This window comes from Oncorhynchus mykiss, chromosome 19, assembly GCF_057628025.1.
Source record: "Oncorhynchus mykiss isolate SJ-2025 chromosome 19, ASM5762802v1, whole genome shotgun sequence".
Classification (NCBI taxonomy): domain Eukaryota; kingdom Metazoa; phylum Chordata; class Actinopteri; order Salmoniformes; family Salmonidae; genus Oncorhynchus; species Oncorhynchus mykiss.
The window spans coordinates 43862809-43878628 of NC_143040.1; positions in this window are offsets into that span (position 1 = coordinate 43862809).

Genomic DNA, 15820 nt, shown 5'->3' on the forward strand with positions numbered 1-15820 from the left:
GTCATTTTAGTTGTGATACAAATCTTATCAAAACATATGGGCTAGGCTACATCAGGTGCGCGACTATGATTAGAAAAAGTTGGAGAAAAAAAGGCATGCACTGTTTTTTGCTGTACTGCATATAAGCTGGGCATCATTCACAAATTATTATATTTCATTCACAAGTGATAATATTAGCCTATCACCTTTCAGACTATTCTTGATTTAATTTTGTCTTTACATATACTAAATAATATGCGTGAAATTCGTTTTGATTTAAAATGGACCATTATCATGCACCTGTCTCAAAACAGGGGCAGGGGAAAAATATTCACTTAAATAGTGAATGGAGGACGCTTTTCCCGTGGTTCATTTTGATGCCAGACAGGTAGGCTATACTCCTGTTGTAAAGATAAGTAATGTGCTTAATATTAGGAAAGTTGAGAAAGAAATAAAGGCTTAGGTGATGGGATCCTCTTTCTAAAAGATGCCATCCCTCTGTTTTCTCACACAATTGCATAGCCTGTAAAAATGTTGTGCAACATGAGCTCGTGGGCTGTCACTTTCAAAGTTCTTGACATTTTCCGGATTGACTTGGCTTCATGTCTCAAAGTAATGATGGACTGTCGTTTCTCTTTACTTATTTGAGTTGTTCTTGCCATAATATGGACTAGGTATTTTACCAAATAGGACTATCTTCTGTATACCACCCCTACCTTGTCACAAAACAACTGAATGGCTCAAATGCATTAAATTCCACATGGCACACAATCCATGTCTCAATTGTCTCAAGACTTAAAAATCCTTCTTTAACTCTTGGCCTACAATGTCCGCACCTCTGCGGAAATCAAATTAACATAATACAAAAATACCCATCAACATCCGTCTGTTTAAGCTAGAGATATCTTTTTTTTTTGCACTGGCTGCGTCTCAAACTATCGCATCCGCCAATATCACCCTTCCGCATCTGCAGTGAAAGGTGGTAGAGAAAGAAAGGTGGCAGTGTTTGGCAGACAATGACAAAATGAGGAATTCGGTCTTCTCACGAAAACGTCTGTAGCGGCCAAACAGTTTGGCCTACAAATGATTATGACCACTCTATTGAAAGATGAGACGCTCATGAACACAATGGTTTTGCTCTAGGACACCCACAAGACTCATGAGTCTTGTTTTAAGGTCCTTGGTATCAGTAAAAAAAGGAATGGATGCAAATATGGAGATTATTTATCCCCTTATTTTAGGCACTAAACTCATGTAAAAATTATTTTTGGGACCAACTGTTTTTGCATGTAATGAAGTCGTTTTTCAATGCGTTTCTTTTGGCTAGTAGCAGTAATGGCAAATTCATCCAATTGGGTTTTATATATATTAAATCGAATGGCTAAATAATCCTTGGTATGACCATCTTAAAACTATTCCACATGTTAGTTTAGAACCCCCCCGGATTAGACATGTTACCCGTGGCAGAGCAGATGAACCCAAGGGCAGACTCAGACAAGGTAACTAATGTATTTATTGAAAAGTGGGTGTACATGGGATGCAGGCCAGGGGAAGCTCAGGCGGGTAGCAGGGAGCCAGGAACTGAGGCTGGGCCAAAGGAAGTAGGGACAGGTTAAGCTAGTCCGGAGAGGAATCCAAGGAAGCCGCAGAGCGAGGTTCCAGGGCAGGAAGCAGGACTGACGAGATGAGGGACTGGAGACAGGGACCAGAGTCAGAGCGGACAGAACTGTTGCGGAGAGAAAATCAGCATCAGGCTAGGGAAAAACAGGCACAACAGGATATCAAGATCTATTCAGGAACAAACGGCTTGAACCACAAACTGACTGAGCAGAGGCTACGATCTGGCGGTGTGGAAGTGGCAGGGCTGAGTATTTGTAGAGGTCTTGATTATGATACACTTTCTAGCTGGTGGGAATCTGCTCTGCCTCCAGCACACCTGTCTCCACTCACACAATCACATATACCCACAGAGAGAGAGAGAGAGCACTGGGGGAGTGGTGGCCGGTTAGGGAGACACAGGATGAGAAGTAGAGGGTGTGGCAGGAGCAGATGTAACAAGACAGGGCTTATACTCTAGAGCCCTCAAACGCAACTCTGGACCTCGAAGTTCAACTGCATTTTTTCATTGTTCCCCTCTAACTGCCAACACACTGACACCGACTCAACTCCAGCCACTTTAATAATGGGAATTGATGGGAAATGATGTAAATATATCACTAGCCACTTTAAACAATGCTACCTTATATAAATGTTACTTACCCTACATTATTCATCTCATATGCATACGTATATACTGTACTCTATATCATCGACGGTATCCTTATGTAATACATGTATCACTAGCCACTTTATACTATACTATGCCACTTTGTTTACATACTCATCTCATTTGTACATACTGTACCCGATACCATCTACTGTATCTTGCCTATGCTGCTCTGTACCATCACTCATTCATATATCCTTATGTACATATTCTTTATCCCCTTACACTGTGTACAAGACAGTAGTTTTGGAATTGTTAGTTAGATTACTTGTTATTACTGCATTGTCGGAACTAGAAGCACAAGCATTTCGCTACACTCGCATTAACATCTGCTAACCATGTGTATGTGACAAATAAAATTTGATTTGATTTTGACCAGGGACTGTGTTAGATCTGGGACACCAGGTGTGTGCAATTAATTAGGTAGAACAGAAAACCAGCAGGCTCAGGACCTCGTACCATAAGAGTTGAGTACCTCCCCTTTATCTACACTGATTGAAGGGGATTTAACAAGTGACATCAATAAGGGATCATAGCTTTCACCTGGATTCACCTGGTCAGTCTATGTCAGCGTTTCCCAAACTTGGTCTTGGGTACCCCAAGTGGTGCACACTTTGTTTTTGCACTAGCACTACAACTGGTTCAAATAATTAACTAAATCATCAAGCTATGGTTATTTGAGTCAGCTGTGCAGTGCAAGGGCAAAAACAGAAATGTGCACCCCTTTGGGACCCCATGACAAGTGTTTGGAAAATGCTGGTCTATGTCATGGAAAGAGCAGCACTCAGTATGTACAGTCAGTGTACATACAAAGTGGCTAAAACAGTATGCAAACATTATTTAAGTGATCAATGACTATGTACATGCAGTGCATCCTGTAAGTATTCAGACCCCTTGACTTTTCCCACATTTTGTTACGTGGCAGCCTTAGTCTAAAATTGATTCAATAGTTTTTTCTCATCAATCTACACATAATACCCCATAATAACAAAACAAAAACAGGTTTAACATTTTTTTGTGACTGACCGCCTTGATTCAGTCTTGTGACTGACAGTCTCAGTCTGAAATTGTGTTTTTTACATTAGATAAAAGCAGAGACACAGGGCAACAAATGTGTATATCATACACTGCATTTGAGGAACAATGGGAAAGTAATTCTGCTTTGAAAGTTGATAAACTTGTAACCTCACTTTTGAGAAATTGGCCTTTGAATGTTTTGGCTAGCTTGCTAGCTACTTCCAGACACAAATGAGAGAACAGCTAGCTCACTGACCATTACTCGACCTAGAAGAGCTGGTTATGCTGTTTTTATGTTATCCAATTCATGCATATTATGTAATGCAATGATGTTATACAATTTACGCATATTCAACGGGTGTTGAGCGTTCTTAAATTCGTCACTTATTCAGCGCTCTGGCACACTCAGAGGAATGTGCTCTGAAATCGGAGTAGATAGCCAGAGCGAATTTACCAGTAAGTCTATTAACAGTTGTCGCAATGACATTCTATTGAAAGATGTGTTCGGAAATTCAATCTGTAGTGCCAGAGTGCGCTCTGGGCATTCATTAATTCAGATCGTTGTCAGATTGTCTGTTCGTAAACTCAGAGCGTTCCGAGCACGCACTGGACTTTCTGGCCGAGTAGGGTTGATCTGAGCATTCTGACCTCACAACGGCAATCAAGCACCCAAGCTAACTGGAAGCAGATAGCAAGCTAGACATTGGCTAGCTTACTAGCTACTTCCAGACACAAATGAGAACACCCCACTGACCATTTTACTCACCCTAGCAGAGCTGGTTATGCTGTTTTCATGTTATCCAGAATGTAACTGTAACTGTGCTGATGGCAACAATTTAATTGTGCTTTTTTGCAAACGTATACTGACTCCGGCAATATTCAACGGGTGTTGAGAGTTCATAAATTCCAGTTATTCTGCACTCTGGCACACTCAGATGAGAGTGCTCTGAAATTTGGATAAGATGGCCTGACAATTTACGAATGCACAAGTAATGGTTACTTGCATAGTGGAGTCTTCTGTTAAGACATGTAGATAGCTAGCTTGGTAAACAACGAACTATAATCACAACTCATGACATTGCTACCCTGCATGAATCTGCAGGTAGCTTACCAACCAGGTTCAATGTTAGCTAGCTAACATTAGGCAATATCTAGCAAAGATAATGGCTCTTAGCTAGCGAGCCAGCCAGCTAACGTTAGCTAGCTAACAGTACACTAACTTAAAATGAAACCACTGTCAAAATTAGAAATGTGTAATATCTGAAAACGTAGCTAGCTAGACTATCTTCAGTACATAATGGATGGATGCGTCTGCCCATAGAAAGTGGTGAGCAACACTAAAGCAGTTTTACCACACCATGCATTTAGTTTAAATAAGCCACGTTAGACAGGATTACCTACACATACTTACCAGCTCAAATAGACATAAGCTTGCTTTATGTCAGACCAATCCAAACTCAACTCTCAGCATGTCCAGCCCACTCATTATCTCAGCCAATTATAGCTAGCGAGAAGGTTGCTCACTTTTTCTGTGGCTAAACCAACTAGGCTCATAATTTAACATTTGTATTTGTATTTACAGATACAAGTTTTTTATTAAGACACATGAAAGTTCACATGTTCCAGAACGCCAAAAAAATGCATTTTGATTTAAAAATAATTTGTGTTCAAACGGCTCTCCTGTGAAGTAGTGACCCACGGCATACACCTAGTTTCCTGAAACCAGTCACATTAATAAAAAATAAATAAAAAAATATATATTTACAGTTACATTTACAGACCCTTTACTCAGATCTTTGTTGAAGCACCTTTGACAGAGATTACAGCCTTGAGTGTTCTTGGGTTTGACGCTACATGCTTGGCACACCTGTATTTGCGGAGTTTCTCCCATTGTTCTCTGTGGAGCATCACTCCACAGCTATTTTCAGGTCTCTCCAGAGATTTTCGATCAGATTCAAGTCTGGGCTCTGGCTGGGCCACTCAACGACATTTAGAGACTTGTCCTGAAGCCACTCCTGCTTTGTCTTGGCTGTGTGCTAAGGGTTGTGGTCCTGTTGGAAGGTGAGTCTGAGTTCCTGAGAGCTCTGGAGCAGGTTTTCATCAAGGATCTCTCTGTACTTTGCTCTGTTCAACTTTTCCTTGATCCTGACTAGTTTCCCAATCCCTGCAACTGACATCCCCATAGCATGATGCTGCCACCTCCATGCTTCACCGTAGGGATGGTGCCAGGTTTACTCCAGAAGTGACGCTTAGCATTCAGGCCAGAGAGTTCAATATTGTTTTTATCATACCAGAGTATCTTGTTTCTCATGGTCTCAGAGTCCTTTAGGTGCCTTTTAGCAAATGCCAAGTGGGTGGTCATGTGACATTTACATGGCACTCTACCATAAAGGCCTTATTGATGGAGTGCTGCAGAGATGGTTGTCCTTCTTGAAGGTTCTCCCATCTCCAAAGACGAACTCTGTCAGAGTGACCATTGGGTTCTTGGCCAAAGCCCTTCCCCCCCGATTGCTCAATTTGGCCGGGCGGCCAGCTCTATAAAGATTTTGGTGGTTCCAAACTTCTTTCATTTAAGAATGTTGGAGGCCAGTATGTTCTTGGGGACCTTCAATGCTGCAGACATTTTTTTGTACACTTTCAAAGATCTGTGCCACGACACAATCCTGTCTCGGATCTCTCCGGACAATTCCTTCGATCTCATGGCTTGGTTTTTGACTGACCTGCACTGTATCATATCCAATCAATTGAATTTACCACAGGTGGACTCCAATCAAGTTGTATAAACATCTCAAGGATGATCAATGGAAACAGGATGCACCTAAGCTCAATTTCGAAAGGGTCAATAAGGTATCTGTTTTCTATTTGCAATACATTTGCTAAAATGTCTTAAACTGTTTTTGCTTTGTCATTATGGGGTATTGTCTGTAGATTGATGAAGGAAAAAATGTATTTAATACATTTTAAAATTAAGGCTGTAACATAACAAAATGAGGAAAAAGTCAAGCGGTCTGAATACTTACCGAATGCACTGTATGTCAGAAGTCTAATGTGCGGGGTACACTCTTAAAAATAGGGTTCTTCAAAGGGTTCCCCTTTGGGGACAGTCGAAAAACCCTTTTAGGTTCTAGATAGTACCATTTTTGTTTATAATAGTGTAGCGTACTGGGTGGTGTCCTGTAAGTTCAGGGCAGGGTACTTGGCGGAGGCCAGCTAGTGTTGGAGATGGAAGCTGTTTTTCAGTCTCTCGGTTCTAGCTTTGATGCACATGTTTTGGCTCTGCCTTTTAGATGGTAGTATTGTGAACAGGCCATGGCTCGGGTGGCTGAGGTGCTTGATGGTTTTCTTGGCTTCCAATGACACTGGGCACTGTAGATGTCCTGGAGGGCAGGCAGTGTGTCCCCAGTGATGTGTTGGGCAGACCGCAATTGCCGTAACAGGTGGTGATCCAGCCCGACAGTATGCTCTCAATGGTGCATCTGTAGAAGTTTGAGAGGGTCCAAGCCAAATTTATTCAGTCTCCTTAGGTTGAAGAGGCGCCGTTGTGCCTTATTCACGACACTGTGTGGATGGACCAGCTTTTCAGTCTCTCCACCCTGGCCCCGTCAATGTGGATTGAGGCGTGCTCTCGATGCTGTCTCCGGAACTCCGCGATCAGCTCCTTCGTTTTGTTGACATTGAGGGAGAGGTTACTTCCCTGGTCCTCACTTCCTCCCTTTAGGCTGTCTCGTCGTTGTTGGTAATCAGGCCTAACACTGTTGTGTTGTCTGCAAACTTGTTTGAATTGGAGACGTGCTGGCCAGGGAGTACAGAAGGGGGCTGAGCACACACCCTTTTGGGTATCCCGTGTTGAGGATCAGCTTAGCGGGGATGTTGTTGCCTACCTTCACCACCTGGGGTCGGCTTGTCAGGAAGTCCAGGACCCAGTTGCACAGGGCAGGGTTCAGATCACAGGCCCTGAGCTTAGTGATGAGCTTGTAGGACACTCCAGTGTTTCTAGCTGAGTTGTAGTTGATGAACAGCATTTTTAAATAGGTATTCCACTTGTCCATGTTCCCCAGCTAGAAAACTAAATAAGGTCGCTCAGAAGGGCGAACTAACAGAGTTACTGACAACAACCAAAATGAAACAGGTGTGGTTTTAGGAGGGCGTCTGAAAGACAGTTATGGGGGTGCCCACTGAAGGTAGACCAGCAACAACGACTGGAACCTAAAAGACACCCACCATGAGTGCCCACTAAATTTGCCCAGGAAGAAGCCAACCTAAGAAAAACCCACACCAAACATAAAGACAGGAAGCCAAACAAAAAGACAGGACAGATGAGATAAAGGATTGTTTGTCTTAAAATCAAAATAGGGAGCGCCAACTAAAGGTGTTGACCCTCCAAATCTCTCAAGACAACTGGAGCACACGGCCAGCCTCTCTTAAATAGCAACTGGGCAAGCACAGGTGAAACACCTTCCTACTAATGAGATGAACAAGCCAACACCGGTGTAACACATACTGACTAACAAGGTAACACCAATTGATGCACCACTACGTGCTAACGAGCTATACCTGGTAAAGCCCAACCTCAAAACATAAATGGAAATACCAAAGCCTGTAGCATCCAGATTGGATAGGGTAGTATGCAGTGCGATGGCGATTGCATCGTCTGTGGATGTATTGGGGCGGTAAGCAAATTGAAGGGGTTCTAGGGTGTCAGGAAAGGTGATAATCGTTAACTAGCCCCTCAAAGCATTTTATGATGACAGAAGTGAGTGCTACGGGGGATAGTCATTTAGTTCAGTTACCTTTGCTCTCTTGGGTACAGGAACAATGGTGGACATCTTGAAGCAAGTGGGGACAGACTGGGATAGGGAGAGATTGAACATGTCCGTAAACACTCCAGCCAGCTGGTCCGCGCATGCTCTGAGGACGTGGCTAGGGATGCCGTCTGGGCCGGCAGCCTTGCGAGGGTTAACACGCTTAAATGTCTTACTCACGTCGGCCACGGAGAACGAGAGCCTACAGTCCTTGGGAGCAAGCCACGTCAATGGCACTGTGTTGTCCTCAAAGCGGGCGAAGAAGGTGTTTAGCTTATCTGGGAGCAAGACGTCGGTGTCCTCGACTTGGCTGGTTTTCCATTTGTAATCCGTGATTGTTTTGCCTGTTTGATTGCCTTATGGAGGGAATAACTACACTGTTTTTATTCAACCAAATTCCCAGGGCGAATGCTGCCATCTATCCACGGTTTCTGGTTTGGGTAGGTTTTAATAGTCATAGTGGGAACAACATCCCCTATACACTTCCTGATGAACTCAGTCACCATATCCGTGTATACATCAATGTTATTATCCAAGGCTACCCAGAACATATCCAAGTCTGCGTGATCAATGGATTTGATTGATGCATGGATTTTGATTGGTCAGACCAGCGTTGAATAGACTTTAGCACGGGTGCTAAGGACAGCACTGTGGGAGCAGTAGGAATAGAATAACAGTATTGAGTTACATTTGACAAAACATTTGAAATAGCATATTATCAAGCTATTTGATCAAGCTTATGAACAGGAGGCAAGAGGACCACATGCTGGAACCCAAGCCAGTAGCACACAGTTGCTATTCCTCACGACTTGTTAACTCCTTCCCTGTGTGTGTGTGTGTGTGTGTGTGTGTGTGTGTGTGTGTGTGTGTGTGTGTGTGTGTGTGTGTGTGTGTGTGTGTGTGTGTGTGTGTGTGTGTGTGTGTGTGTGTGTGTGTGTGTGTGTGTGTGTGTGTGAGAGAGATTCCATAGAAATGACATCTTTGTCAACATTACAGAAATGGGATAATGTGGAGATAATTCTACTTTTTAATATGGAATTCCAGTTCATTAAATACCAACGCACAAGTCTAAATAATGCATAAAGCAGCACCTAAAAATGATGCAAAAAGTATACATAGCCTTTGTTAATCAAAGTTAATGTGTTTAGATGGGCACGTTTTTTTTTTTTTTGCATCCACAGCCAACTGACCAGGCAGGCCACCTAGGACACTAATTAATTAAGCTCTGAATTCATTACTTATTCATGTATGCTATATCAGTGAATGGTAAGCAGACCTTACCTTTGTCATCCGCGCTTAATTATTTAATACCCAATCATTTGCCTCCCCTGGTTTTTGTCTGACACATGCATATTATCTAGGGTGCGCTGACAGGTGCCATTCTCTCCCGCTGTATAGTAGAACAGACCTGCCCTAACCCAAAGTGTAAAATAAACATGCACAGATAATATCAAACAGGTAATGCAGTTATTAGTATTAATGCCAGTTCCCTATTATAGAACAACAGTATAAGAAAACTGGGCTAACTGTACATGCACATATATAGAGCAACCTCAGCAAGAATACAAACGGGCCATAATAGCAGCTCGGACATTATACTATTCCCAACTGATCAACAACTGCAGAAACTTCCGGGAGCTGTTCTCAACTGTGAGCCCCTCTGACCTTTGAACAATTCTGCTACCTCAGCATCCCCAGAATGGTGCAAGCAATACCTATGCTTCTTCCAAAGCAAAACTGAAAACATCAATGACACCATCTTGTCCTCTCCAGCCCCGGTAGTTGACCTACCCACACCAGCAGCTACATTCTCAATATTGATGGTGTCAATGTCCTCCCCTCCAGTGAGGTACGCAATCTGGGTGTGATATTTAATAGCTCTCGTTTGAAACCCATATTAAGATTAGACCAAAGTCAAATTTTCCATCAACGAAACATTATCAGGTTTTGACCTATGCTATCACAACCTGCAGCTGAGGCCTTTTTTTAATCCCGTCTGGACTATTGTAATGGCCTGTTTGTTGGTGCATCTGCCATGTCCAGAACTGTGCTGCACATGTCCTTACCCACACCTCCCCCGCAAGCATATCACTCCATTGCTGCTCAACATCCACTGGCTCCCTACATGCTCGTGCATCGACTTCAAAATCCTGGTTCACACATACCAAGCAATACTCAACTCTGGACCCAAGTACCTGTCTGACCTCATTCTACCCTCCTGCCCCACACGCACCCTTCGCTCCGTCTCCCTTCAGCAGCCCCGCAGCAGACTGAAAGCTATTGGGGACATGGCTTTCAGTTGCGTGGCTCTGTTGATGTGGAACACACTTCCAGACACTTTTAGGGCTGCACAGTCTCTGTTCTATAAGGCACAACTCAAGACTGTGCTGTTCAGAAAAGCTTTCAAGGACCCTTTCTAATTCTGATCTCCGGATCTGATGACACCTGTAAATGGATTTGTTTATTGTCTCTGTTCTATGTTCTGTGTTTGATTGTTTTTATTATTATAATAAACAAATGTAAAAAATTGAATTGCACCTTTAGTGTGAGAAAAGCTCTTTACACATTTTATTAATTATTTTTGATTAAAAACGTACAAAAGACAAGGCCCCCAAAATATACAAACAAAAAGCACACAGTTCGTCTCTCATGGCTTAGGCCTAGTCGTTGCATTATGGGTCAATTTGAGGTATGGACTCGGCCACTCTCGACTTCAATGGATACTGAACATGCAGAGGGGAGAAGCAGAGCAAGGGTAAGTAGTAGGTCATTCTCAGGGAATCATTCAGTCTCACTCACAAGGTAATAATTTGTCCCTATCTGGGATGTGGCTTGAGTTGCAAAAGTCACATCTCTATGTAATAGCACATTGGTTGGTCTGATTCGGCTCTGCGCTCTCGGTCTGGGTCCAGGCGGTAGCAGTGGAGGCAGGGGGCAGGGTCAGCAGCAGCATTGGCTCATCAAGGTGACTGTGCACAGGTGCGCCAGTCCATGGGTTGGCATGTCTCGAAGGAGACCAGACAAAAATAAGTAACTAAATACATAAATTAGTGAAACACAAAGAGAACAGCAAACTAAAAGGATCATGCGTAATACAAATTAAGCACATATTAATTAATTAAGGTTACTGCCACTCAAACCAAGTATATTACACAAAAACGCTGATCTTTATGAAGGGCAAAAATAAACGGACTGGAACCTTCCACCATTAAAACATAGTTTAAGTTAAAAGTCACACTTGATTAACATTCAAGTAATTTACTGTAAGTGACTGGCATCTGAATGTTTGTACTTTTTTAATGAAAATGGATTGAATACAGTCAGCGACAGGATACATCCTCGTGTTCCAAATGGCACCATATTTCTTATATGTGCACTACTTTTTAATAGGGATAGGGTTCCATTTGGGATGGAGCCTCTGTAAACTGTTGTCTTTACCGGCTGTCTTACCACCTATTATCAGGTCACACTGTAAACACTAGCCTACTGTGGAAATGGAGAAAAATATTAAACATATTCCCTGCAGCGTAAAAATATAATGTAATAACGTGATAGAGTGTGGATGTGATTATGTTTCTATCCAGAGAGCTATCCAGCCAAGTATCTCCCCTTTGTCAGGCATGGGTGCAGCCAAACGATAACGGTCTGGAGCCTGAAGGAGGCTTTGTTTGCTTTCTCAGGCTGTTTGTTTGTTTCTGCTGCTGCTGCCTGTCTGCCCAGCGCACCAAACAGGAGATCACTTTTTATTTCATTTTCATCCGCATGAGTGGAAGTGTTTCGCAGCACAGACACTCCTCTTATCTTGCCGGTCTCTCAATCACAGGATAACTGAATGCAGACCACAGAATACTGTCTGTCACTACTAGTCATCAAACCGATTTATTTCCACCAATAAATTAACATTAACATTTAAATCTGGTCTTGGAAATACCACCATTTCAAATGTACAATGTTTTAATGCAATAATGCATACTTGCATGTAATCAGAATATCACAATAAGATACATCTAAAATTTGCATTAAAAGGATCAACATTAGAAAAAATCAAAAGGCAAAATCATGTTTTCATTTAATTGGGTAACAAAATAAATCATTTTGTGGCTACTAATTCTTAAACATCAAAGTTGTTGGGAGCGGAGGTAGCTGGGGGTTCTAAGCTGATATATAGAATTGTTTAAGGTCATACCATGGATCATTTAGCTATTTTAGAATTTTAGGACCCCTTTAGGTATAAAAATGAATAAATAAAAAATATAAAATATAGAATTTGGCCTTTACGACTATATCCCATAGAAACACATTGAATAACACATTCAAAAAATGAAGTGTCTGTCCTACATGTTGGAGACAAAAGAAAGCTCAGGGAATCCACTATATATGCTAAAGCATGTGACACCCCTTCATTAGGTTATTTCAGCCTCACTCGTTGCTGACAGGTGTATAAAATCGAGCACACAGCCATGTAATCTCCATAGACAAACATTGGCAGAAGAATGGCCTTACTGAAGAGCTCAGTGAATATCAATGTGGCAGCGTCATAAGATGCGACCATTCCAACAAGTCAGTTTGCCAAATGTCGGCCCTGCTAGAGCTGCCGAGGTCAACTGTAAGTGCTGTTAATGTGAAGTGGAAACGTCTAGGGCCAACAACGGCACAGCTGTGAAGTGGTAAGCCACACAAGCTCACAGAACGGGACCGGTGAGTGCTGAAGCACGTAGCGTGTAAAGATAGTCTCTCCCAAAACATCCTCTGGAAGCAACATCAGCACAAGAACTGTTTGCCTGGAGCTTCATGAAATGGGTTTCCATGACCAAGCAGCTGCACACAAGCCTAACATCACCATGCGCAATGCCAAGCATCAGTTGGAGTGGTGTAAAGCTCGCCACCATTAAACTCTGGAGCAGTGGAAACGGAGTGATGAATCACACTTCGCCATCTGGCAGTCCGACGGACGAATCTGGGTTTGGCGGATGCTAGAAGAACACAACCTGCCCCAATGCATAGTGCCAACTGTAAAGTTTGGTGGAGGAGGAATAATGATCTGGGGCTGTTTTTCATGGTTTGGGCTGGGGTACAATCTCCATATTTATGCCCATGATTTTGGAATGAGATTTTCGACAAGCAGGTGTCCACATACTTTTGTTAATGTGGAGTGGAGAAGGTAAAGAGCTTCAAGTTCCTTGGCGTACAAATCACTGACAATCTGAAATGGTCCACCCACACAAACTGTTTGGTGAAGAAGGCTCAACAGTGCCTCTTCAACGTCAGGAGGCAAAAGAAATTTGGTAAAGACCCTCACAAACCTTTACAGATGCACAATTGAGAGCATCTTGTCGGGCTGTATCACCACCTGGTACGGCAACTGCAGCGCCCGTAACTGTAGGGCTCTCTAGAGTGTGGTGTGGTCTGCCCAACGCATCACCGGGGGCACACTGCCTTTCCTCCAGGACACCTACAGCACCCGATGTCACAGGATGGCCAAAAAGATCATCAAGAACCTCAACCACCAGAGACACGGCCTGTTCACCCATATACCATCCAGAAGGCGAGGTCAGTACAGATAGATTAATGCTGGGACCGAGAAACTGAAAAACAGCTTCTATCTCACGACCACCAGACTGGTAATTAGGGATAGGCTTGTAAATCATGCAGTGCCATGTGTCAAGATCGCAGACTTTAGAGAAACAACAAATGTCGGTATATATAAATATCTTATATCGGCTGAAAGCTTACATTCTTGTTAATATAACTGCACTGTCCAATTTACAGTAGCTATTACTGTGAAAAAATGCAATGCTATTGTGTGAGGAGAACTCCTAACAACAAAACACTTTTTTCACTGCGATAGGTTTGATAAATTCACCTCTGAAGTTGAAATGTGTACTTACATTCTGAAATCTTGCTCTGATTTATCATCCAAAGGGTCCCAGAGAACATGAAGTGTCATTTATTTGATCAAATCCTTTTTCATATCCTAAAAAGGTCCATATAGCATGCACGATCGATTTTGTATTTCCACTCGTTCAATTTGCAAAGAAAGATATCTGTGAAAATCGAAACCTAACCGTTGTTTCAACCAGCCAAATCACGTATGTGTGTATTCCTCAGAGATCCTAAAATGTAACCAGACTTCACTATATCATTAGGGGTGTAGTATATCCTATAGGACACCAAATTTGGTCAGAGAGCGCCGCCTACATGGCACGCCGATGACGCGGGCGGTCTTCACTTGAACAACTCTGTCAAATAAGCACCAATCGGGGTCAAGCCAATGAGCTGGGCTTTACAGGAGTATCCGGAAACCCTGTATTTGTTGTAAAATGTAGCTACTAACCTTGTGCGACAGCACCCCTTTCCCTTTTGAACAACAATTATTTGAATATTCAGAGTTATGAAGTTATGAAAACTGGTTGTTTTGCAAATGTTGAACTTATAATATGGCTACTAATACTGGAAAATCCAAGTCCAAGTATACAGATTTGACGATATGCTTGCAGAAAAATGTAATATGAATGCAAATGTCTCCTTCACGATTTGTGGAAATGTACTTGGGTGACTTCACACTAAATGTCATGTAGTTCGCTCATACTTCAAGTTATCCGTCTGAAACTTTGCACATACACTGCTTCCATCTTGTGGACACCATCGGAATTAACCAGAGTGATGGCTTGAACTGGGACCTTTCTCTTGTATTTCAGAGATGGTGTATTTTCTTCTATTGTGATATATTCTCCTACAGTCAATTCACATTTCCACAAACTTCAAAGTGTTTCCTTTCAAATGGTACCAAGAATATGCATATCCTTGCTTCAGGGCCTGAGCTACAGGCTGATAGATTTGGTATGTAATTTTAGGCGAAAATGTCAATCCCTAAGATTTATTTTACCCCCAGTTACTCAGAGGCTGCTGCCATATATACATATTGACATGGAATCACTGGTTACTTTAATAATGGAACACTTGTCACTTTAATAATGTTGACATATTGCTTTACTCATTTCATATGTATATAATGTATTTTAGTCAATACCACTCCGACATTGCTCGTCCTAATATTTATATATTTTTTAAACCCATCCTTTTACTTTTAGATTTGTGTGTATTGTTGTTAAATTCTTAGATACTACTGTTGGAGCTAGGAACACAAGCATTTCGCTACACCCACAATAACATCTGCTAAATATGTGTATGTGACCAATACAATTTGATGTAGTGTGTATATATATATATATATATACAGTTGAAGTCGGAAGTTTACATACACCTTAGCCAAATACATTTAAACTCAGTTTTTCACAATTCCAGACATTTAATCAAAGTTCCCTGTCTTAGGTCAGTTAGGATCACCACTTTATTTAAGAATGTGAAATGTCAGAATAATATTAGAGAGAATGATTTATTTCAGCTTTTATTTCCTTCATCACATTCCCAGTGGGTCAGAAGTTTACATACACTCAATTAGTATTTGGTACCATTGCCTTTAAATTGTTTAACTTGGGTCAAACGTTTCGGGTAGCCTTCCACAAGCTTCCCTCAATAAGTTGGGTGAATGTTGGCCCATTCCTCCTGACAGAGCTGGTGTAACTGAGTCAGGTTCGCAGGCCTGCTTGCTCAGACACACTTTTTCAGTTCTGCCCACAAATGTTCTGTAGGATTGAAGTCAGGGCGTTGTGATGGCCACTCCAATACCTTGACTTTGTTGTCCTTCAGCCATTTTGGCACAACTTTGGAAGTATGCTTGGGGTCATTGTCCATT